Source organism: Trifolium pratense, linkage group LG5 (assembly GCF_020283565.1).
Source record: "Trifolium pratense cultivar HEN17-A07 linkage group LG5, ARS_RC_1.1, whole genome shotgun sequence".
NCBI classification, from domain to species: domain Eukaryota; kingdom Viridiplantae; phylum Streptophyta; class Magnoliopsida; order Fabales; family Fabaceae; genus Trifolium; species Trifolium pratense.
In genome coordinates, this window is record NC_060063.1 from 50,054,471 (window position 1) to 50,071,604 (window position 17,134).

General features: G+C 37.5%; 59 non-coding genes across 59 annotated transcripts; all 59 read left to right on the plus strand.

The window, feature by feature from the left end:
• Positions 1-16: 16 nt before the first annotated feature.
• On the plus strand, positions 17-135 carry LOC123887629. The gene has a single exon (XR_006801639.1). It is a non-coding gene; the product is annotated as a 5S ribosomal RNA (ribosomal RNA).
• A 171-nt stretch (positions 136-306) lies between these two features.
• On the plus strand, positions 307-425 carry LOC123887597. Its single transcript, XR_006801610.1, has one exon. It is a non-coding gene; the product is annotated as a 5S ribosomal RNA (ribosomal RNA).
• A 171-nt stretch (positions 426-596) lies between these two features.
• Positions 597-715, plus strand: LOC123887630. The gene has a single exon (XR_006801640.1). It is a non-coding gene; the product is annotated as a 5S ribosomal RNA (ribosomal RNA).
• A 172-nt stretch (positions 716-887) lies between these two features.
• LOC123887609 lies at positions 888-1,006 on the plus strand. The gene has a single exon (XR_006801621.1). It is a non-coding gene; the product is annotated as a 5S ribosomal RNA (ribosomal RNA).
• Positions 1,007-1,177: 171 nt separating this feature from the next.
• Positions 1,178-1,296, plus strand: LOC123887631. Its single transcript, XR_006801641.1, has one exon. It is a non-coding gene; the product is annotated as a 5S ribosomal RNA (ribosomal RNA).
• A 172-nt stretch (positions 1,297-1,468) lies between these two features.
• On the plus strand, positions 1,469-1,587 carry LOC123887586. Its single transcript, XR_006801600.1, has one exon. It is a non-coding gene; the product is annotated as a 5S ribosomal RNA (ribosomal RNA).
• Positions 1,588-1,758: 171 nt separating this feature from the next.
• On the plus strand, positions 1,759-1,877 carry LOC123887620. Its single transcript, XR_006801632.1, has one exon. It is a non-coding gene; the product is annotated as a 5S ribosomal RNA (ribosomal RNA).
• Positions 1,878-2,048: 171 nt separating this feature from the next.
• Positions 2,049-2,167, plus strand: LOC123887632. Its single transcript, XR_006801642.1, has one exon. It is a non-coding gene; the product is annotated as a 5S ribosomal RNA (ribosomal RNA).
• A 172-nt stretch (positions 2,168-2,339) lies between these two features.
• Positions 2,340-2,458, plus strand: LOC123887633. Its single transcript, XR_006801643.1, has one exon. It is a non-coding gene; the product is annotated as a 5S ribosomal RNA (ribosomal RNA).
• Positions 2,459-2,629: 171 nt separating this feature from the next.
• Positions 2,630-2,748, plus strand: LOC123887634. The gene has a single exon (XR_006801644.1). It is a non-coding gene; the product is annotated as a 5S ribosomal RNA (ribosomal RNA).
• A 172-nt stretch (positions 2,749-2,920) lies between these two features.
• On the plus strand, positions 2,921-3,039 carry LOC123887644. Its single transcript, XR_006801654.1, has one exon. It is a non-coding gene; the product is annotated as a 5S ribosomal RNA (ribosomal RNA).
• A 171-nt stretch (positions 3,040-3,210) lies between these two features.
• On the plus strand, positions 3,211-3,329 carry LOC123887635. The gene has a single exon (XR_006801645.1). It is a non-coding gene; the product is annotated as a 5S ribosomal RNA (ribosomal RNA).
• A 172-nt stretch (positions 3,330-3,501) lies between these two features.
• Positions 3,502-3,620, plus strand: LOC123887655. The gene has a single exon (XR_006801665.1). It is a non-coding gene; the product is annotated as a 5S ribosomal RNA (ribosomal RNA).
• Positions 3,621-3,791: 171 nt separating this feature from the next.
• Positions 3,792-3,910, plus strand: LOC123887636. The gene has a single exon (XR_006801646.1). It is a non-coding gene; the product is annotated as a 5S ribosomal RNA (ribosomal RNA).
• A 172-nt stretch (positions 3,911-4,082) lies between these two features.
• LOC123887666 lies at positions 4,083-4,201 on the plus strand. Its single transcript, XR_006801676.1, has one exon. It is a non-coding gene; the product is annotated as a 5S ribosomal RNA (ribosomal RNA).
• Positions 4,202-4,372: 171 nt separating this feature from the next.
• Positions 4,373-4,491, plus strand: LOC123887677. The gene has a single exon (XR_006801687.1). It is a non-coding gene; the product is annotated as a 5S ribosomal RNA (ribosomal RNA).
• A 172-nt stretch (positions 4,492-4,663) lies between these two features.
• Positions 4,664-4,782, plus strand: LOC123887637. The gene has a single exon (XR_006801647.1). It is a non-coding gene; the product is annotated as a 5S ribosomal RNA (ribosomal RNA).
• Positions 4,783-4,954: 172 nt separating this feature from the next.
• Positions 4,955-5,073, plus strand: LOC123887690. Its single transcript, XR_006801699.1, has one exon. It is a non-coding gene; the product is annotated as a 5S ribosomal RNA (ribosomal RNA).
• Positions 5,074-5,245: 172 nt separating this feature from the next.
• LOC123887702 lies at positions 5,246-5,364 on the plus strand. Its single transcript, XR_006801708.1, has one exon. It is a non-coding gene; the product is annotated as a 5S ribosomal RNA (ribosomal RNA).
• A 171-nt stretch (positions 5,365-5,535) lies between these two features.
• LOC123887638 lies at positions 5,536-5,654 on the plus strand. The gene has a single exon (XR_006801648.1). It is a non-coding gene; the product is annotated as a 5S ribosomal RNA (ribosomal RNA).
• A 172-nt stretch (positions 5,655-5,826) lies between these two features.
• On the plus strand, positions 5,827-5,945 carry LOC123887711. The gene has a single exon (XR_006801714.1). It is a non-coding gene; the product is annotated as a 5S ribosomal RNA (ribosomal RNA).
• Positions 5,946-6,116: 171 nt separating this feature from the next.
• On the plus strand, positions 6,117-6,235 carry LOC123887639. Its single transcript, XR_006801649.1, has one exon. It is a non-coding gene; the product is annotated as a 5S ribosomal RNA (ribosomal RNA).
• A 172-nt stretch (positions 6,236-6,407) lies between these two features.
• LOC123887722 lies at positions 6,408-6,526 on the plus strand. Its single transcript, XR_006801725.1, has one exon. It is a non-coding gene; the product is annotated as a 5S ribosomal RNA (ribosomal RNA).
• Positions 6,527-6,697: 171 nt separating this feature from the next.
• LOC123887731 lies at positions 6,698-6,816 on the plus strand. The gene has a single exon (XR_006801734.1). It is a non-coding gene; the product is annotated as a 5S ribosomal RNA (ribosomal RNA).
• Positions 6,817-6,988: 172 nt separating this feature from the next.
• LOC123887640 lies at positions 6,989-7,107 on the plus strand. Its single transcript, XR_006801650.1, has one exon. It is a non-coding gene; the product is annotated as a 5S ribosomal RNA (ribosomal RNA).
• Positions 7,108-7,279: 172 nt separating this feature from the next.
• LOC123887742 lies at positions 7,280-7,398 on the plus strand. The gene has a single exon (XR_006801742.1). It is a non-coding gene; the product is annotated as a 5S ribosomal RNA (ribosomal RNA).
• A 172-nt stretch (positions 7,399-7,570) lies between these two features.
• LOC123887751 lies at positions 7,571-7,689 on the plus strand. Its single transcript, XR_006801751.1, has one exon. It is a non-coding gene; the product is annotated as a 5S ribosomal RNA (ribosomal RNA).
• Positions 7,690-7,861: 172 nt separating this feature from the next.
• LOC123887641 lies at positions 7,862-7,980 on the plus strand. The gene has a single exon (XR_006801651.1). It is a non-coding gene; the product is annotated as a 5S ribosomal RNA (ribosomal RNA).
• A 172-nt stretch (positions 7,981-8,152) lies between these two features.
• Positions 8,153-8,271, plus strand: LOC123887763. The gene has a single exon (XR_006801761.1). It is a non-coding gene; the product is annotated as a 5S ribosomal RNA (ribosomal RNA).
• A 171-nt stretch (positions 8,272-8,442) lies between these two features.
• On the plus strand, positions 8,443-8,561 carry LOC123887642. Its single transcript, XR_006801652.1, has one exon. It is a non-coding gene; the product is annotated as a 5S ribosomal RNA (ribosomal RNA).
• Positions 8,562-8,733: 172 nt separating this feature from the next.
• LOC123887774 lies at positions 8,734-8,852 on the plus strand. The gene has a single exon (XR_006801772.1). It is a non-coding gene; the product is annotated as a 5S ribosomal RNA (ribosomal RNA).
• Positions 8,853-9,023: 171 nt separating this feature from the next.
• Positions 9,024-9,142, plus strand: LOC123887643. Its single transcript, XR_006801653.1, has one exon. It is a non-coding gene; the product is annotated as a 5S ribosomal RNA (ribosomal RNA).
• A 172-nt stretch (positions 9,143-9,314) lies between these two features.
• LOC123887787 lies at positions 9,315-9,433 on the plus strand. Its single transcript, XR_006801783.1, has one exon. It is a non-coding gene; the product is annotated as a 5S ribosomal RNA (ribosomal RNA).
• A 171-nt stretch (positions 9,434-9,604) lies between these two features.
• LOC123887645 lies at positions 9,605-9,723 on the plus strand. Its single transcript, XR_006801655.1, has one exon. It is a non-coding gene; the product is annotated as a 5S ribosomal RNA (ribosomal RNA).
• A 172-nt stretch (positions 9,724-9,895) lies between these two features.
• On the plus strand, positions 9,896-10,014 carry LOC123887799. The gene has a single exon (XR_006801793.1). It is a non-coding gene; the product is annotated as a 5S ribosomal RNA (ribosomal RNA).
• Positions 10,015-10,186: 172 nt separating this feature from the next.
• On the plus strand, positions 10,187-10,305 carry LOC123887646. Its single transcript, XR_006801656.1, has one exon. It is a non-coding gene; the product is annotated as a 5S ribosomal RNA (ribosomal RNA).
• Positions 10,306-10,477: 172 nt separating this feature from the next.
• Positions 10,478-10,596, plus strand: LOC123887811. Its single transcript, XR_006801804.1, has one exon. It is a non-coding gene; the product is annotated as a 5S ribosomal RNA (ribosomal RNA).
• A 171-nt stretch (positions 10,597-10,767) lies between these two features.
• LOC123887647 lies at positions 10,768-10,886 on the plus strand. Its single transcript, XR_006801657.1, has one exon. It is a non-coding gene; the product is annotated as a 5S ribosomal RNA (ribosomal RNA).
• A 172-nt stretch (positions 10,887-11,058) lies between these two features.
• On the plus strand, positions 11,059-11,177 carry LOC123887820. The gene has a single exon (XR_006801813.1). It is a non-coding gene; the product is annotated as a 5S ribosomal RNA (ribosomal RNA).
• A 171-nt stretch (positions 11,178-11,348) lies between these two features.
• LOC123887648 lies at positions 11,349-11,467 on the plus strand. Its single transcript, XR_006801658.1, has one exon. It is a non-coding gene; the product is annotated as a 5S ribosomal RNA (ribosomal RNA).
• Positions 11,468-11,639: 172 nt separating this feature from the next.
• Positions 11,640-11,758, plus strand: LOC123887832. Its single transcript, XR_006801824.1, has one exon. It is a non-coding gene; the product is annotated as a 5S ribosomal RNA (ribosomal RNA).
• Positions 11,759-11,930: 172 nt separating this feature from the next.
• LOC123887649 lies at positions 11,931-12,049 on the plus strand. Its single transcript, XR_006801659.1, has one exon. It is a non-coding gene; the product is annotated as a 5S ribosomal RNA (ribosomal RNA).
• A 172-nt stretch (positions 12,050-12,221) lies between these two features.
• On the plus strand, positions 12,222-12,340 carry LOC123887844. The gene has a single exon (XR_006801834.1). It is a non-coding gene; the product is annotated as a 5S ribosomal RNA (ribosomal RNA).
• Positions 12,341-12,512: 172 nt separating this feature from the next.
• LOC123887650 lies at positions 12,513-12,631 on the plus strand. The gene has a single exon (XR_006801660.1). It is a non-coding gene; the product is annotated as a 5S ribosomal RNA (ribosomal RNA).
• A 172-nt stretch (positions 12,632-12,803) lies between these two features.
• On the plus strand, positions 12,804-12,922 carry LOC123887853. The gene has a single exon (XR_006801843.1). It is a non-coding gene; the product is annotated as a 5S ribosomal RNA (ribosomal RNA).
• A 171-nt stretch (positions 12,923-13,093) lies between these two features.
• On the plus strand, positions 13,094-13,212 carry LOC123887651. Its single transcript, XR_006801661.1, has one exon. It is a non-coding gene; the product is annotated as a 5S ribosomal RNA (ribosomal RNA).
• A 172-nt stretch (positions 13,213-13,384) lies between these two features.
• LOC123887865 lies at positions 13,385-13,503 on the plus strand. The gene has a single exon (XR_006801854.1). It is a non-coding gene; the product is annotated as a 5S ribosomal RNA (ribosomal RNA).
• Positions 13,504-13,675: 172 nt separating this feature from the next.
• LOC123887652 lies at positions 13,676-13,794 on the plus strand. The gene has a single exon (XR_006801662.1). It is a non-coding gene; the product is annotated as a 5S ribosomal RNA (ribosomal RNA).
• A 172-nt stretch (positions 13,795-13,966) lies between these two features.
• LOC123887875 lies at positions 13,967-14,085 on the plus strand. Its single transcript, XR_006801864.1, has one exon. It is a non-coding gene; the product is annotated as a 5S ribosomal RNA (ribosomal RNA).
• A 171-nt stretch (positions 14,086-14,256) lies between these two features.
• LOC123887653 lies at positions 14,257-14,375 on the plus strand. Its single transcript, XR_006801663.1, has one exon. It is a non-coding gene; the product is annotated as a 5S ribosomal RNA (ribosomal RNA).
• Positions 14,376-14,547: 172 nt separating this feature from the next.
• Positions 14,548-14,666, plus strand: LOC123887877. The gene has a single exon (XR_006801866.1). It is a non-coding gene; the product is annotated as a 5S ribosomal RNA (ribosomal RNA).
• A 172-nt stretch (positions 14,667-14,838) lies between these two features.
• On the plus strand, positions 14,839-14,957 carry LOC123887587. The gene has a single exon (XR_006801601.1). It is a non-coding gene; the product is annotated as a 5S ribosomal RNA (ribosomal RNA).
• Positions 14,958-15,129: 172 nt separating this feature from the next.
• LOC123887888 lies at positions 15,130-15,248 on the plus strand. The gene has a single exon (XR_006801877.1). It is a non-coding gene; the product is annotated as a 5S ribosomal RNA (ribosomal RNA).
• A 172-nt stretch (positions 15,249-15,420) lies between these two features.
• LOC123887588 lies at positions 15,421-15,539 on the plus strand. The gene has a single exon (XR_006801602.1). It is a non-coding gene; the product is annotated as a 5S ribosomal RNA (ribosomal RNA).
• A 172-nt stretch (positions 15,540-15,711) lies between these two features.
• LOC123887589 lies at positions 15,712-15,830 on the plus strand. Its single transcript, XR_006801603.1, has one exon. It is a non-coding gene; the product is annotated as a 5S ribosomal RNA (ribosomal RNA).
• A 172-nt stretch (positions 15,831-16,002) lies between these two features.
• Positions 16,003-16,121, plus strand: LOC123887900. The gene has a single exon (XR_006801889.1). It is a non-coding gene; the product is annotated as a 5S ribosomal RNA (ribosomal RNA).
• A 197-nt stretch (positions 16,122-16,318) lies between these two features.
• LOC123887654 lies at positions 16,319-16,437 on the plus strand. Its single transcript, XR_006801664.1, has one exon. It is a non-coding gene; the product is annotated as a 5S ribosomal RNA (ribosomal RNA).
• A 172-nt stretch (positions 16,438-16,609) lies between these two features.
• On the plus strand, positions 16,610-16,728 carry LOC123887904. The gene has a single exon (XR_006801892.1). It is a non-coding gene; the product is annotated as a 5S ribosomal RNA (ribosomal RNA).
• Positions 16,729-16,900: 172 nt separating this feature from the next.
• LOC123887591 lies at positions 16,901-17,019 on the plus strand. The gene has a single exon (XR_006801604.1). It is a non-coding gene; the product is annotated as a 5S ribosomal RNA (ribosomal RNA).
• Positions 17,020-17,134: the final 115 nt, after the last annotated feature.

The following is a 17,134-nucleotide window of genomic DNA, read 5'->3' on the forward strand; positions in this document are numbered from 1 at the left end:
AACCGTATTATATATTAGGTGCGATCATACCATCACTAATGCACCGGATCCCATCAGAACTCCGCAGTTAAGCGTGCTTGGGCGAGAGTAGTACTAGGATGGGTGACCTCCTGGGAAGTCCTTGTGTTGAACCTCTTTTTTCGATTTTTTTTTATTTCGTTTAGTTTTCACCGTGTTAAAATTTTATCGTTCAATTTTTGGCGAGATTAATGAAAAATATCGTGTTTTATTCTAGTTTCTCGGATTTCTCCAAAATTCGGCCTGAAAGATGGAAGACATATATACAATTAAACCGTATTATATATCAGGTGCGATCATACCAGCACTAATGCACCGGATCCCATCAGAACTCCGCAGTTAAGCGTGCTTGGGCGAGAGTAGTACTAGGATGGGTGACCTCCTGGGAAGTCCTTGTGTTGCACCTCTTTTTTCGATTTTTTTTATTTCGTTTAGTTTTTACCGTGTAATAAATTTTATTGTTCAATTTTTGGCGAGATTAATGAAAAATATCGTGTTTTATTCTACTTTATCGGATTTCTCCAAAATTTGGCCTGAAAGATGGAAGACATATATACAATTAAACCGTATTATATATCAGGTGCGATCATACCATCACTAATGCACCGGATCCCATCAGAACTCCGCAGTTAAGCGTGCTTGGGCGAGAGTAGTACTAGGATGGGTGACCTCCTGGGAAGTCCTTGTGTTGAACCTCTTTTTTCGATTTTTTTTTATTTCGTTTAGTTTTCACCGTGTTAAAAATTTTATCGTTCAATTTTTGGCGAGATTAATGAAAAATATCGTGTTTTATTCTAGTTTCTCGGATTTCTCCAAAATTCGGCCTGAAAGATGGAAGACATATATACAATTAAACCGTATTATATATCAGGTGCGATCATACCAGCACTAATGCACCGGATCCCATCAGAACTCCGCAGTTAAGCGTGCTTGGGCGAGAGTAGTACTAGGATGGGTGACCTCCTGGGAAGTCCTTGTGTTGCACCTCTTTTTTCGATTTTTTTTATTTCGTTTAGTTTTTACCGTGTAATAAATTTTATTGTTCAATTTTTGGCGAGATTAATGAAAAATATCGTGTTTTATTCTACTTTATCGGATTTCTCCAAAATTTGGCCTGAAAGATGGAAGACATATATACAATTAAACCGTATTATATATCAGGTGCGATCATACCATCACTAATGCACCGGATCCCATCAGAACTCCGCAGTTAAGCGTGCTTGGGCGAGAGTAGTACTAGGATGGGTGACCTCCTGGGAAGTCCTTGTGTTGAACCTCTTTTTTCGATTTTTTTTTATTTCGTTTAGTTTTCACCGTGTTAAAAATTTTATCGTTCAATTTTTGGCGAGATTAATGAAAAATATCGTGTTTTATTCTAGTTTCTCGGATTTCTCCAAAATTCGGCCTGAAAGATGGAAGACATATATACAATTAAACCGTATTATATATCAGGTGCGATCATACCAGCACTAATGCACCGGATCCCATCAGAACTCCGCAGTTAAGCGTGCTTGGGCGAGAGTAGTACTAGGATGGGTGACCTCCTGGGAAGTCCTTGTGTTGAACCTCTTTTTTCGATTTTTTTTATTTCGTTTAGTTTTCACCGTGTTAAAAATTTTATCGTTCAATTTTTGGCGAGATTAATGAAAAATATCGTGTTTTATTCTAGTTTCTCGGATTTCTCCAAAATTCGGCCTGAAAGATGGAAGACATATATACAATTAAACCGTATTATATATCAGGTGCGATCATACCAGCACTAATGCACCGGATCCCATCAGAACTCCGCAGTTAAGCGTGCTTGGGCGAGAGTAGTACTAGGATGGGTGACCTCCTGGGAAGTCCTTGTGTTGCACCTCTTTTTTCGATTTTTTTTATTTCGTTTAGTTTTCACCGTGTAATAAATTTTATTGTTCAATTTTTGGCGAGATTAATGAAAAATATCGTGTTTTATTCTACTTTATCGGATTTCTCCAAAATTTGGCCTGAAAGATGGAAGACATATATACAATTAAACCGTATTATATATTAGGTGCGATCATACCATCACTAATGCACCGGATCCCATCAGAACTCCGCAGTTAAGCGTGCTTGGGCGAGAGTAGTACTAGGATGGGTGACCTCCTGGGAAGTCCTTGTGTTGAACCTCTTTTTTCGATTTTTTTTTATTTCGTTTAGTTTTCACCGTGTTAAAAATTTTATCGTTCAATTTTTGGCGAGATTAATGAAAAATATCGTGTTTTATTCTAGTTTCTCGGATTTCTCCAAAATTCGGCCTGAAAGATGGAAGACATATATACAATTAAACCGTATTATATATCAGGTGCGATCATACCAGCACTAATGCACCGGATCCCATCAGAACTCCGCAGTTAAGCGTGCTTGGGCGAGAGTAGTACTAGGATGGGTGACCTCCTGGGAAGTCCTTGTGTTGCACCTCTTTTTTCGATTTTTTTTATTTCGTTTAGTTTTTACCGTGTAATAAATTTTATTGTTCAATTTTTGGCGAGATTAATGAAAAATATCGTGTTTTATTCTACTTTATCGGATTTCTCCAAAATTTGGCCTGAAAGATGGAAGACATATATACAATTAAACCGTATTATATATTAGGTGCGATCATACCATCACTAATGCACCGGATCCCATCAGAACTCCGCAGTTAAGCGTGCTTGGGCGAGAGTAGTACTAGGATGGGTGACCTCCTGGGAAGTCCTTGTGTTGAACCTCTTTTTTCGATTTTTTTTTATTTCGTTTAGTTTTCACCGTGTTAAAAATTTTATCGTTCAATTTTTGGCGAGATTAATGAAAAATATCGTGTTTTATTCTAGTTTCTCGGATTTCTCCAAAATTCGGCCTGAAAGATGGAAGACATATATACAATTAAACCGTATTATATATCAGGTGCGATCATACCAGCACTAATGCACCGGATCCCATCAGAACTCCGCAGTTAAGCGTGCTTGGGCGAGAGTAGTACTAGGATGGGTGACCTCCTGGGAAGTCCTTGTGTTGCACCTCTTTTTTCGATTTTTTTTATTTCGTTTAGTTTTTACCGTGTAATAAATTTTATTGTTCAATTTTTGGCGAGATTAATGAAAAATATCGTGTTTTATTCTACTTTATCGGATTTCTCCAAAATTTGGCCTGAAAGATGGAAGACATATATACAATTAAACCGTATTATATATCAGGTGCGATCATACCATCACTAATGCACCGGATCCCATCAGAACTCCGCAGTTAAGCGTGCTTGGGCGAGAGTAGTACTAGGATGGGTGACCTCCTGGGAAGTCCTTGTGTTGAACCTCTTTTTTCGATTTTTTTTTATTTCGTTTAGTTTTCACCGTGTTAAAAATTTTATCGTTCAATTTTTGGCGAGATTAATGAAAAATATCGTGTTTTATTCTAGTTTCTCGGATTTCTCCAAAATTCGGCCTGAAAGATGGAAGACATATATACAATTAAACCGTATTATATATCAGGTGCGATCATACCAGCACTAATGCACCGGATCCCATCAGAACTCCGCAGTTAAGCGTGCTTGGGCGAGAGTAGTACTAGGATGGGTGACCTCCTGGGAAGTCCTTGTGTTGCACCTCTTTTTTCGATTTTTTTTATTTCGTTTAGTTTTTACCGTGTAATAAATTTTATTGTTCAATTTTTGGCGAGATTAATGAAAAATATCGTGTTTTATTCTACTTTATCGGATTTCTCCAAAATTTGGCCTGAAAGATGGAAGACATATATACAATTAAACCGTATTATATATTAGGTGCGATCATACCATCACTAATGCACCGGATCCCATCAGAACTCCGCAGTTAAGCGTGCTTGGGCGAGAGTAGTACTAGGATGGGTGACCTCCTGGGAAGTCCTTGTGTTGAACCTCTTTTTTCGATTTTTTTTTATTTCGTTTAGTTTTCACCGTGTTAAAAATTTTATCGTTCAATTTTTGGCGAGATTAATGAAAAATATCGTGTTTTATTCTAGTTTCTCGGATTTCTCCAAAATTCGGCCTGAAAGATGGAAGACATATATACAATTAAACCGTATTATATATCAGGTGCGATCATACCAGCACTAATGCACCGGATCCCATCAGAACTCCGCAGTTAAGCGTGCTTGGGCGAGAGTAGTACTAGGATGGGTGACCTCCTGGGAAGTCCTTGTGTTGCACCTCTTTTTTCGATTTTTTTTATTTCGTTTAGTTTTTACCGTGTAATAAATTTTATTGTTCAATTTTTGGCGAGATTAATGAAAAATATCGTGTTTTATTCTACTTTATCGGATTTCTCCAAAATTTGGCCTGAAAGATGGAAGACATATATACAATTAAACCGTATTATATATCAGGTGCGATCATACCAGCACTAATGCACCGGATCCCATCAGAACTCCGCAGTTAAGCGTGCTTGGGCGAGAGTAGTACTAGGATGGGTGACCTCCTGGGAAGTCCTTGTGTTGCACCTCTTTTTTCGATTTTTTTTTATTTCGTTTAGTTTTCACCGTGTAATAAATTTTATTGTTCAATTTTTGGCGAGATTAATGAAAAATATCGTGTTTTATTCTACTTTATCGGATTTCTCCAAAATTTGGCCTGAAAGATGGAAGACATATATACAATTAAACCGTATTATATATCAGGTGCGATCATACCATCACTAATGCACCGGATCCCATCAGAACTCCGCAGTTAAGCGTGCTTGGGCGAGAGTAGTACTAGGATGGGTGACCTCCTGGGAAGTCCTTGTGTTGAACCTCTTTTTTCGATTTTTTTTTATTTCGTTTAGTTTTCACCGTGTTAAAAATTTTATCGTTCAATTTTTGGCGAGATTAATGAAAAATATCGTGTTTTATTCTAGTTTCTCGGATTTCTCCAAAATTCGGCCTGAAAGATGGAAGACATATATACAATTAAACCGTATTATATATCAGGTGCGATCATACCAGCACTAATGCACCGGATCCCATCAGAACTCCGCAGTTAAGCGTGCTTGGGCGAGAGTAGTACTAGGATGGGTGACCTCCTGGGAAGTCCTTGTGTTGCACCTCTTTTTTCGATTTTTTTTTATTTCGTTTAGTTTTCACCGTGTAATAAATTTTATTGTTCAATTTTTGGCGAGATTAATGAAAAATATCGTGTTTTATTCTACTTTATCGGATTTCTCCAAAATTTGGCCTGAAAGATGGAAGACATATATACAATTAAACCGTATTATATATCAGGTGCGATCATACCAGCACTAATGCACCGGATCCCATCAGAACTCCGCAGTTAAGCGTGCTTGGGCGAGAGTAGTACTAGGATGGGTGACCTCCTGGGAAGTCCTTGTGTTGCACCTCTTTTTTCGATTTTTTTTATTTCGTTTAGTTTTCACCGTGTAATAAATTTTATTGTTCAATTTTTGGCGAGATTAATGAAAAATATCGTGTTTTATTCTACTTTATCGGATTTCTCCAAAATTTGGCCTGAAAGATGGAAGACATATATACAATTAAACCGTATTATATATTAGGTGCGATCATACCATCACTAATGCACCGGATCCCATCAGAACTCCGCAGTTAAGCGTGCTTGGGCGAGAGTAGTACTAGGATGGGTGACCTCCTGGGAAGTCCTTGTGTTGAACCTCTTTTTTCGATTTTTTTTTATTTCGTTTAGTTTTCACCGTGTTAAAAATTTTATCGTTCAATTTTTGGCGAGATTAATGAAAAATATCGTGTTTTATTCTAGTTTCTCGGATTTCTCCAAAATTCGGCCTGAAAGATGGAAGACATATATACAATTAAACCGTATTATATATCAGGTGCGATCATACCAGCACTAATGCACCGGATCCCATCAGAACTCCGCAGTTAAGCGTGCTTGGGCGAGAGTAGTACTAGGATGGGTGACCTCCTGGGAAGTCCTTGTGTTGCACCTCTTTTTTCGATTTTTTTTATTTCGTTTAGTTTTTACCGTGTAATAAATTTTATTGTTCAATTTTTGGCGAGATTAATGAAAAATATCGTGTTTTATTCTACTTTATCGGATTTCTCCAAAATTTGGCCTGAAAGATGGAAGACATATATACAATTAAACCGTATTATATATTAGGTGCGATCATACCATCACTAATGCACCGGATCCCATCAGAACTCCGCAGTTAAGCGTGCTTGGGCGAGAGTAGTACTAGGATGGGTGACCTCCTGGGAAGTCCTTGTGTTGAACCTCTTTTTTCGATTTTTTTTTATTTCGTTTAGTTTTCACCGTGTTAAAAATTTTATCGTTCAATTTTTGGCGAGATTAATGAAAAATATCGTGTTTTATTCTAGTTTCTCGGATTTCTCCAAAATTCGGCCTGAAAGATGGAAGACATATATACAATTAAACCGTATTATATATCAGGTGCGATCATACCAGCACTAATGCACCGGATCCCATCAGAACTCCGCAGTTAAGCGTGCTTGGGCGAGAGTAGTACTAGGATGGGTGACCTCCTGGGAAGTCCTTGTGTTGCACCTCTTTTTTCGATTTTTTTTATTTCGTTTAGTTTTTACCGTGTAATAAATTTTATTGTTCAATTTTTGGCGAGATTAATGAAAAATATCGTGTTTTATTCTACTTTATCGGATTTCTCCAAAATTTGGCCTGAAAGATGGAAGACATATATACAATTAAACCGTATTATATATCAGGTGCGATCATACCAGCACTAATGCACCGGATCCCATCAGAACTCCGCAGTTAAGCGTGCTTGGGCGAGAGTAGTACTAGGATGGGTGACCTCCTGGGAAGTCCTTGTGTTGCACCTCTTTTTTCGATTTTTTTTTATTTCGTTTAGTTTTCACCGTGTAATAAATTTTATTGTTCAATTTTTGGCGAGATTAATGAAAAATATCGTGTTTTATTCTACTTTATCGGATTTCTCCAAAATTTGGCCTGAAAGATGGAAGACATATATACAATTAAACCGTATTATATATCAGGTGCGATCATACCATCACTAATGCACCGGATCCCATCAGAACTCCGCAGTTAAGCGTGCTTGGGCGAGAGTAGTACTAGGATGGGTGACCTCCTGGGAAGTCCTTGTGTTGAACCTCTTTTTTCGATTTTTTTTTATTTCGTTTAGTTTTCACCGTGTTAAAAATTTTATCGTTCAATTTTTGGCGAGATTAATGAAAAATATCGTGTTTTATTCTAGTTTCTCGGATTTCTCCAAAATTCGGCCTGAAAGATGGAAGACATATATACAATTAAACCGTATTATATATCAGGTGCGATCATACCAGCACTAATGCACCGGATCCCATCAGAACTCCGCAGTTAAGCGTGCTTGGGCGAGAGTAGTACTAGGATGGGTGACCTCCTGGGAAGTCCTTGTGTTGCACCTCTTTTTTCGATTTTTTTTTATTTCGTTTAGTTTTCACCGTGTAATAAATTTTATTGTTCAATTTTTGGCGAGATTAATGAAAAATATCGTGTTTTATTCTACTTTATCGGATTTCTCCAAAATTTGGCCTGAAAGATGGAAGACATATATACAATTAAACCGTATTATATATCAGGTGCGATCATACCAGCACTAATGCACCGGATCCCATCAGAACTCCGCAGTTAAGCGTGCTTGGGCGAGAGTAGTACTAGGATGGGTGACCTCCTGGGAAGTCCTTGTGTTGCACCTCTTTTTTCGATTTTTTTTTATTTCGTTTAGTTTTCACCGTGTAATAAATTTTATTGTTCAATTTTTGGCGAGATTAATGAAAAATATCGTGTTTTATTCTACTTTATCGGATTTCTCCAAAATTTGGCCTGAAAGATGGAAGACATATATACAATTAAACCGTATTATATATTAGGTGCGATCATACCATCACTAATGCACCGGATCCCATCAGAACTCCGCAGTTAAGCGTGCTTGGGCGAGAGTAGTACTAGGATGGGTGACCTCCTGGGAAGTCCTTGTGTTGAACCTCTTTTTTCGATTTTTTTTTATTTCGTTTAGTTTTCACCGTGTTAAAAATTTTATCGTTCAATTTTTGGCGAGATTAATGAAAAATATCGTGTTTTATTCTAGTTTCTCGGATTTCTCCAAAATTCGGCCTGAAAGATGGAAGACATATATACAATTAAACCGTATTATATATCAGGTGCGATCATACCAGCACTAATGCACCGGATCCCATCAGAACTCCGCAGTTAAGCGTGCTTGGGCGAGAGTAGTACTAGGATGGGTGACCTCCTGGGAAGTCCTTGTGTTGCACCTCTTTTTTCGATTTTTTTTATTTCGTTTAGTTTTTACCGTGTAATAAATTTTATTGTTCAATTTTTGGCGAGATTAATGAAAAATATCGTGTTTTATTCTACTTTATCGGATTTCTCCAAAATTTGGCCTGAAAGATGGAAGACATATATACAATTAAACCGTATTATATATCAGGTGCGATCATACCATCACTAATGCACCGGATCCCATCAGAACTCCGCAGTTAAGCGTGCTTGGGCGAGAGTAGTACTAGGATGGGTGACCTCCTGGGAAGTCCTTGTGTTGAACCTCTTTTTTCGATTTTTTTTTATTTCGTTTAGTTTTCACCGTGTTAAAAATTTTATCGTTCAATTTTTGGCGAGATTAATGAAAAATATCGTGTTTTATTCTAGTTTCTCGGATTTCTCCAAAATTCGGCCTGAAAGATGGAAGACATATATACAATTAAACCGTATTATATATCAGGTGCGATCATACCAGCACTAATGCACCGGATCCCATCAGAACTCCGCAGTTAAGCGTGCTTGGGCGAGAGTAGTACTAGGATGGGTGACCTCCTGGGAAGTCCTTGTGTTGCACCTCTTTTTTCGATTTTTTTTATTTCGTTTAGTTTTTACCGTGTAATAAATTTTATTGTTCAATTTTTGGCGAGATTAATGAAAAATATCGTGTTTTATTCTACTTTATCGGATTTCTCCAAAATTTGGCCTGAAAGATGGAAGACATATATACAATTAAACCGTATTATATATCAGGTGCGATCATACCATCACTAATGCACCGGATCCCATCAGAACTCCGCAGTTAAGCGTGCTTGGGCGAGAGTAGTACTAGGATGGGTGACCTCCTGGGAAGTCCTTGTGTTGAACCTCTTTTTTCGATTTTTTTTTATTTCGTTTAGTTTTCACCGTGTTAAAAATTTTATCGTTCAATTTTTGGCGAGATTAATGAAAAATATCGTGTTTTATTCTAGTTTCTCGGATTTCTCCAAAATTCGGCCTGAAAGATGGAAGACATATATACAATTAAACCGTATTATATATCAGGTGCGATCATACCAGCACTAATGCACCGGATCCCATCAGAACTCCGCAGTTAAGCGTGCTTGGGCGAGAGTAGTACTAGGATGGGTGACCTCCTGGGAAGTCCTTGTGTTGCACCTCTTTTTTCGATTTTTTTTATTTCGTTTAGTTTTTACCGTGTAATAAATTTTATTGTTCAATTTTTGGCGAGATTAATGAAAAATATCGTGTTTTATTCTACTTTATCGGATTTCTCCAAAATTTGGCCTGAAAGATGGAAGACATATATACAATTAAACCGTATTATATATCAGGTGCGATCATACCATCACTAATGCACCGGATCCCATCAGAACTCCGCAGTTAAGCGTGCTTGGGCGAGAGTAGTACTAGGATGGGTGACCTCCTGGGAAGTCCTTGTGTTGAACCTCTTTTTTCGATTTTTTTTTATTTCGTTTAGTTTTCACCGTGTTAAAAATTTTATCGTTCAATTTTTGGCGAGATTAATGAAAAATATCGTGTTTTATTCTAGTTTCTCGGATTTCTCCAAAATTCGGCCTGAAAGATGGAAGACATATATACAATTAAACCGTATTATATATCAGGTGCGATCATACCAGCACTAATGCACCGGATCCCATCAGAACTCCGCAGTTAAGCGTGCTTGGGCGAGAGTAGTACTAGGATGGGTGACCTCCTGGGAAGTCCTTGTGTTGCACCTCTTTTTTCGATTTTTTTTTATTTCGTTTAGTTTTTACCGTGTAATAAATTTTATTGTTCAATTTTTGGCGAGATTAATGAAAAATATCGTGTTTTATTCTACTTTATCGGATTTCTCCAAAATTTGGCCTGAAAGATGGAAGACATATATACAATTAAACCGTATTATATATCAGGTGCGATCATACCATCACTAATGCACCGGATCCCATCAGAACTCCGCAGTTAAGCGTGCTTGGGCGAGAGTAGTACTAGGATGGGTGACCTCCTGGGAAGTCCTTGTGTTGAACCTCTTTTTTCGATTTTTTTTTATTTCGTTTAGTTTTCACCGTGTTAAAAATTTTATCGTTCAATTTTTGGCGAGATTAATGAAAAATATCGTGTTTTATTCTAGTTTCTCGGATTTCTCCAAAATTCGGCCTGAAAGATGGAAGACATATATACAATTAAACCGTATTATATATCAGGTGCGATCATACCAGCACTAATGCACCGGATCCCATCAGAACTCCGCAGTTAAGCGTGCTTGGGCGAGAGTAGTACTAGGATGGGTGACCTCCTGGGAAGTCCTTGTGTTGCACCTCTTTTTTCGATTTTTTTTATTTCGTTTAGTTTTCACCGTGTAATAAATTTTATTGTTCAATTTTTGGCGAGATTAATGAAAAATATCGTGTTTTATTCTACTTTATCGGATTTCTCCAAAATTTGGCCTGAAAGATGGAAGACATATATACAATTAAACCGTATTATATATTAGGTGCGATCATACCATCACTAATGCACCGGATCCCATCAGAACTCCGCAGTTAAGCGTGCTTGGGCGAGAGTAGTACTAGGATGGGTGACCTCCTGGGAAGTCCTTGTGTTGAACCTCTTTTTTCGATTTTTTTTTATTTCGTTTAGTTTTCACCGTGTTAAAAATTTTATCGTTCAATTTTTGGCGAGATTAATGAAAAATATCGTGTTTTATTCTAGTTTCTCGGATTTCTCCAAAATTCGGCCTGAAAGATGGAAGACATATATACAATTAAACCGTATTATATATCAGGTGCGATCATACCAGCACTAATGCACCGGATCCCATCAGAACTCCGCAGTTAAGCGTGCTTGGGCGAGAGTAGTACTAGGATGGGTGACCTCCTGGGAAGTCCTTGTGTTGCACCTCTTTTTTCGATTTTTTTTATTTCGTTTAGTTTTTACCGTGTAATAAATTTTATTGTTCAATTTTTGGCGAGATTAATGAAAAATATCGTGTTTTATTCTACTTTATCGGATTTCTCCAAAATTTGGCCTGAAAGATGGAAGACATATATACAATTAAACCGTATTATATATCAGGTGCGATCATACCATCACTAATGCACCGGATCCCATCAGAACTCCGCAGTTAAGCGTGCTTGGGCGAGAGTAGTACTAGGATGGGTGACCTCCTGGGAAGTCCTTGTGTTGAACCTCTTTTTTCGATTTTTTTTTATTTCGTTTAGTTTTCACCGTGTTAAAAATTTTATCGTTCAATTTTTGGCGAGATTAATGAAAAATATCGTGTTTTATTCTAGTTTCTCGGATTTCTCCAAAATTCGGCCTGAAAGATGGAAGACATATATACAATTAAACCGTATTATATATCAGGTGCGATCATACCAGCACTAATGCACCGGATCCCATCAGAACTCCGCAGTTAAGCGTGCTTGGGCGAGAGTAGTACTAGGATGGGTGACCTCCTGGGAAGTCCTTGTGTTGCACCTCTTTTTTCGATTTTTTTTTATTTCGTTTAGTTTTTACCGTGTAATAAATTTTATTGTTCAATTTTTGGCGAGATTAATGAAAAATATCGTGTTTTATTCTACTTTATCGGATTTCTCCAAAATTTGGCCTGAAAGATGGAAGACATATATACAATTAAACCGTATTATATATCAGGTGCGATCATACCATCACTAATGCACCGGATCCCATCAGAACTCCGCAGTTAAGCGTGCTTGGGCGAGAGTAGTACTAGGATGGGTGACCTCCTGGGAAGTCCTTGTGTTGAACCTCTTTTTTCGATTTTTTTTTATTTCGTTTAGTTTTCACCGTGTTAAAAATTTTATCGTTCAATTTTTGGCGAGATTAATGAAAAATATCGTGTTTTATTCTAGTTTCTCGGATTTCTCCAAAATTCGGCCTGAAAGATGGAAGACATATATACAATTAAACCGTATTATATATCAGGTGCGATCATACCAGCACTAATGCACCGGATCCCATCAGAACTCCGCAGTTAAGCGTGCTTGGGCGAGAGTAGTACTAGGATGGGTGACCTCCTGGGAAGTCCTTGTGTTGCACCTCTTTTTTCGATTTTTTTTTATTTCGTTTAGTTTTCACCGTGTAATAAATTTTATTGTTCAATTTTTGGCGAGATTAATGAAAAATATCGTGTTTTATTCTACTTTATCGGATTTCTCCAAAATTTGGCCTGAAAGATGGAAGACATATATACAATTAAACCGTATTATATATCAGGTGCGATCATACCATCACTAATGCACCGGATCCCATCAGAACTCCGCAGTTAAGCGTGCTTGGGCGAGAGTAGTACTAGGATGGGTGACCTCCTGGGAAGTCCTTGTGTTGAACCTCTTTTTTCGATTTTTTTTTATTTCGTTTAGTTTTCACCGTGTTAAAAATTTTATCGTTCAATTTTTGGCGAGATTAATGAAAAATATCGTGTTTTATTCTAGTTTCTCGGATTTCTCCAAAATTCGGCCTGAAAGATGGAAGACATATATACAATTAAACCGTATTATATATCAGGTGCGATCATACCAGCACTAATGCACCGGATCCCATCAGAACTCCGCAGTTAAGCGTGCTTGGGCGAGAGTAGTACTAGGATGGGTGACCTCCTGGGAAGTCCTTGTGTTGCACCTCTTTTTTCGATTTTTTTTATTTCGTTTAGTTTTTACCGTGTAATAAATTTTATTGTTCAATTTTTGGCGAGATTAATGAAAAATATCGTGTTTTATTCTACTTTATCGGATTTCTCCAAAATTTGGCCTGAAAGATGGAAGACATATATACAATTAAACCGTATTATATATCAGGTGCGATCATACCATCACTAATGCACCGGATCCCATCAGAACTCCGCAGTTAAGCGTGCTTGGGCGAGAGTAGTACTAGGATGGGTGACCTCCTGGGAAGTCCTTGTGTTGAACCTCTTTTTTCGATTTTTTTTTATTTCGTTTAGTTTTCACCGTGTTAAAAATTTTATCGTTCAATTTTTGGCGAGATTAATGAAAAATATCGTGTTTTATTCTAGTTTCTCGGATTTCTCCAAAATTCGGCCTGAAAGATGGAAGACATATATACAATTAAACCGTATTATATATCAGGTGCGATCATACCAGCACTAATGCACCGGATCCCATCAGAACTCCGCAGTTAAGCGTGCTTGGGCGAGAGTAGTACTAGGATGGGTGACCTCCTGGGAAGTCCTTGTGTTGCACCTCTTTTTTCGATTTTTTTTTATTTCGTTTAGTTTTTACCGTGTAATAAATTTTATTGTTCAATTTTTGGCGAGATTAATGAAAAATATCGTGTTTTATTCTACTTTATCGGATTTCTCCAAAATTTGGCCTGAAAGATGGAAGACATATATACAATTAAACCGTATTATATATCAGGTGCGATCATACCATCACTAATGCACCGGATCCCATCAGAACTCCGCAGTTAAGCGTGCTTGGGCGAGAGTAGTACTAGGATGGGTGACCTCCTGGGAAGTCCTTGTGTTGAACCTCTTTTTTCGATTTTTTTTTATTTCGTTTAGTTTTCACCGTGTTAAAAATTTTATCGTTCAATTTTTGGCGAGATTAATGAAAAATATCGTGTTTTATTCTAGTTTCTCGGATTTCTCCAAAATTCGGCCTGAAAGATGGAAGACATATATACAATTAAACCGTATTATATATCAGGTGCGATCATACCAGCACTAATGCACCGGATCCCATCAGAACTCCGCAGTTAAGCGTGCTTGGGCGAGAGTAGTACTAGGATGGGTGACCTCCTGGGAAGTCCTTGTGTTGCACCTCTTTTTTCGATTTTTTTTATTTCGTTTAGTTTTTACCGTGTAATAAATTTTATTGTTCAATTTTTGGCGAGATTAATGAAAAATATCGTGTTTTATTCTACTTTATCGGATTTCTCCAAAATTTGGCCTGAAAGATGGAAGACATATATACAATTAAACCGTATTATATATCAGGTGCGATCATACCATCACTAATGCACCGGATCCCATCAGAACTCCGCAGTTAAGCGTGCTTGGGCGAGAGTAGTACTAGGATGGGTGACCTCCTGGGAAGTCCTTGTGTTGAACCTCTTTTTTCGATTTTTTTTTATTTCGTTTAGTTTTCACCGTGTTAAAAATTTTATCGTTCAATTTTTGGCGAGATTAATGAAAAATATCGTGTTTTATTCTAGTTTCTCGGATTTCTCCAAAATTCGGCCTGAAAGATGGAAGACATATATACAATTAAACCGTATTATATATCAGGTGCGATCATACCAGCACTAATGCACCGGATCCCATCAGAACTCCGCAGTTAAGCGTGCTTGGGCGAGAGTAGTACTAGGATGGGTGACCTCCTGGGAAGTCCTTGTGTTGCACCTCTTTTTTCGATTTTTTTTTATTTCGTTTAGTTTTCACCGTGTAATAAATTTTATTGTTCAATTTTTGGCGAGATTAATGAAAAATATCGTGTTTTATTCTACTTTATCGGATTTCTCCAAAATTTGGCCTGAAAGATGGAAGACATATATACAATTAAACCGTATTATATATCAGGTGCGATCATACCAGCACTAATGCACCGGATCCCATCAGAACTCCGCAGTTAAGCGTGCTTGGGCGAGAGTAGTACTAGGATGGGTGACCTCCTGGGAAGTCCTTGTGTTGAACCTCTTTTTTCGATTTTTTTTTATTTCGTTTAGTTTTCACCGTGTTAAAAATTTTATCGTTCAATTTTTGGCGAGATTAATGAAAAATATCGTGTTTTATTCTAGTTTCTCGGATTTCTCCAAAATTCGGCCTGAAAGATGGAAGACATATATACAATTAAACCGTATTATATATCAGGTGCGATCATACCAGCACTAATGCACCGGATCCCATCAGAACTCCGCAGTTAAGCGTGCTTGGGCGAGAGTAGTACTAGGATGGGTGACCTCCTGGGAAGTCCTTGTGTTGCACCTCTTTTTTCGATTTTTTTTTATTTCGTTTAGTTTTCACCGTGTAATAAATTTTATTGTTCAATTTTTGGCGAGATTAATGAAAAATATCGTGTTTTATTCTACTTTATCGGATTTCTCCAAAATTTGGCCTGAAAGATGGAAGACATATATACAATTAAACCGTATTATATATCAGGTGCGATCATACCAGCACTAATGCACCGGATCCCATCAGAACTCCGCAGTTAAGCGTGCTTGGGCGAGAGTAGTACTAGGATGGGTGACCTCCTGGGAAGTCCTTGTGTTGAACCTCTTTTTTCGATTTTTTTTTATTTCGTTTAGTTTTCACCGTGTTAAAAATTTTATCGTTCAATTTTTGGCGAGATTAATGAAAAATATCGTGTTTTATTCTAGTTTCTCGGATTTCTCCAAAATTCGGCCTGAAAGATGGAAGACATATATACAATTAAACCGTATTATATATCAGGTGCGATCATACCAGCACTAATGCACCGGATCCCATCAGAACTCCGCAGTTAAGCGTGCTTGGGCGAGAGTAGTACTAGGATGGGTGACCTCCTGGGAAGTCCTTGTGTTGAACCTCTTTTTTCGATTTTTTTTTATTTCGTTTAGTTTTCACCGTGTTAAAAATTTTATCGTTCAATTTTTGGCGAGATTAATGAAAAATATCGTGTTTTATTCTAGTTTCTCGGATTTCTCCAAAATTCGGCCTGAAAGATGGAAGACATATATACAATTAAACCGTATTATATATCAGGTGCGATCATACCAGCACTAATGCACCGGATCCCATCAGAACTCCGCAGTTAAGCGTGCTTGGGCGAGAGTAGTACTAGGATGGGTGACCTCCTGGGAAGTCCTTGTGTTGCACCTCTTTTTTCGATTTTTTTTTATTTCGTTTAGTTTTTACCGTGTAATAAATTTTATTGTTCAATTTTTGGCGAGATTAATGAAAAATATTTTTGGCGAGATTAATGAAAAATATCGTGTTTTATTCTACTTTATCGGATTTCTCCAAAATTTGGCCTGAAAGATGGAAGACATATATACAATTAAACCGTATTATATATCAGGTGCGATCATACCATCACTAATGCACCGGATCCCATCAGAACTCCGCAGTTAAGCGTGCTTGGGCGAGAGTAGTACTAGGATGGGTGACCTCCTGGGAAGTCCTTGTGTTGAACCTCTTTTTTCGATTTTTTTTTATTTCGTTTAGTTTTCACCGTGTTAAAAATTTTATCGTTCAATTTTTGGCGAGATTAATGAAAAATATCGTGTTTTATTCTAGTTTCTCGGATTTCTCCAAAATTCGGCCTGAAAGATGGAAGACATATATACAATTAAACCGTATTATATATCAGGTGCGATCATACCAGCACTAATGCACCGGATCCCATCAGAACTCCGCAGTTAAGCGTGCTTGGGCGAGAGTAGTACTAGGATGGGTGACCTCCTGGGAAGTCCTTGTGTTGCACCTCTTTTTTCGATTTTTTTTTATTTCGTTTAGTTTTCACCGTGTAATAAATTTTATCGTTCAATTTTTGGCGAGATTAATGAAAAATATCGTGTTTTATTCTACTTTATCGGATTTCTCCAAAATTTGGCCTGAAAGATGGAAGACATATATACAATTAAACCGTATTATATATCAGGTGCGATCATACCAGCACTAATGCACCGGATCCCATCAGAACTCCGCAGTTAAGCGTGCTTGGGCGAGAGTAGTACTAGGATGGGTGACCTCCTGGGAAGTCCTTGTGTTGAACCTCTTTTTTCGATTTTTTTTTATTTCGTTTAGTTTTCACCGTGTTAAAAATTTTATCGTTCAATTTTTGGCGAGATTAATGAAAAATATCGTGTTTTATTCTAGTTTCTCGGATTTCT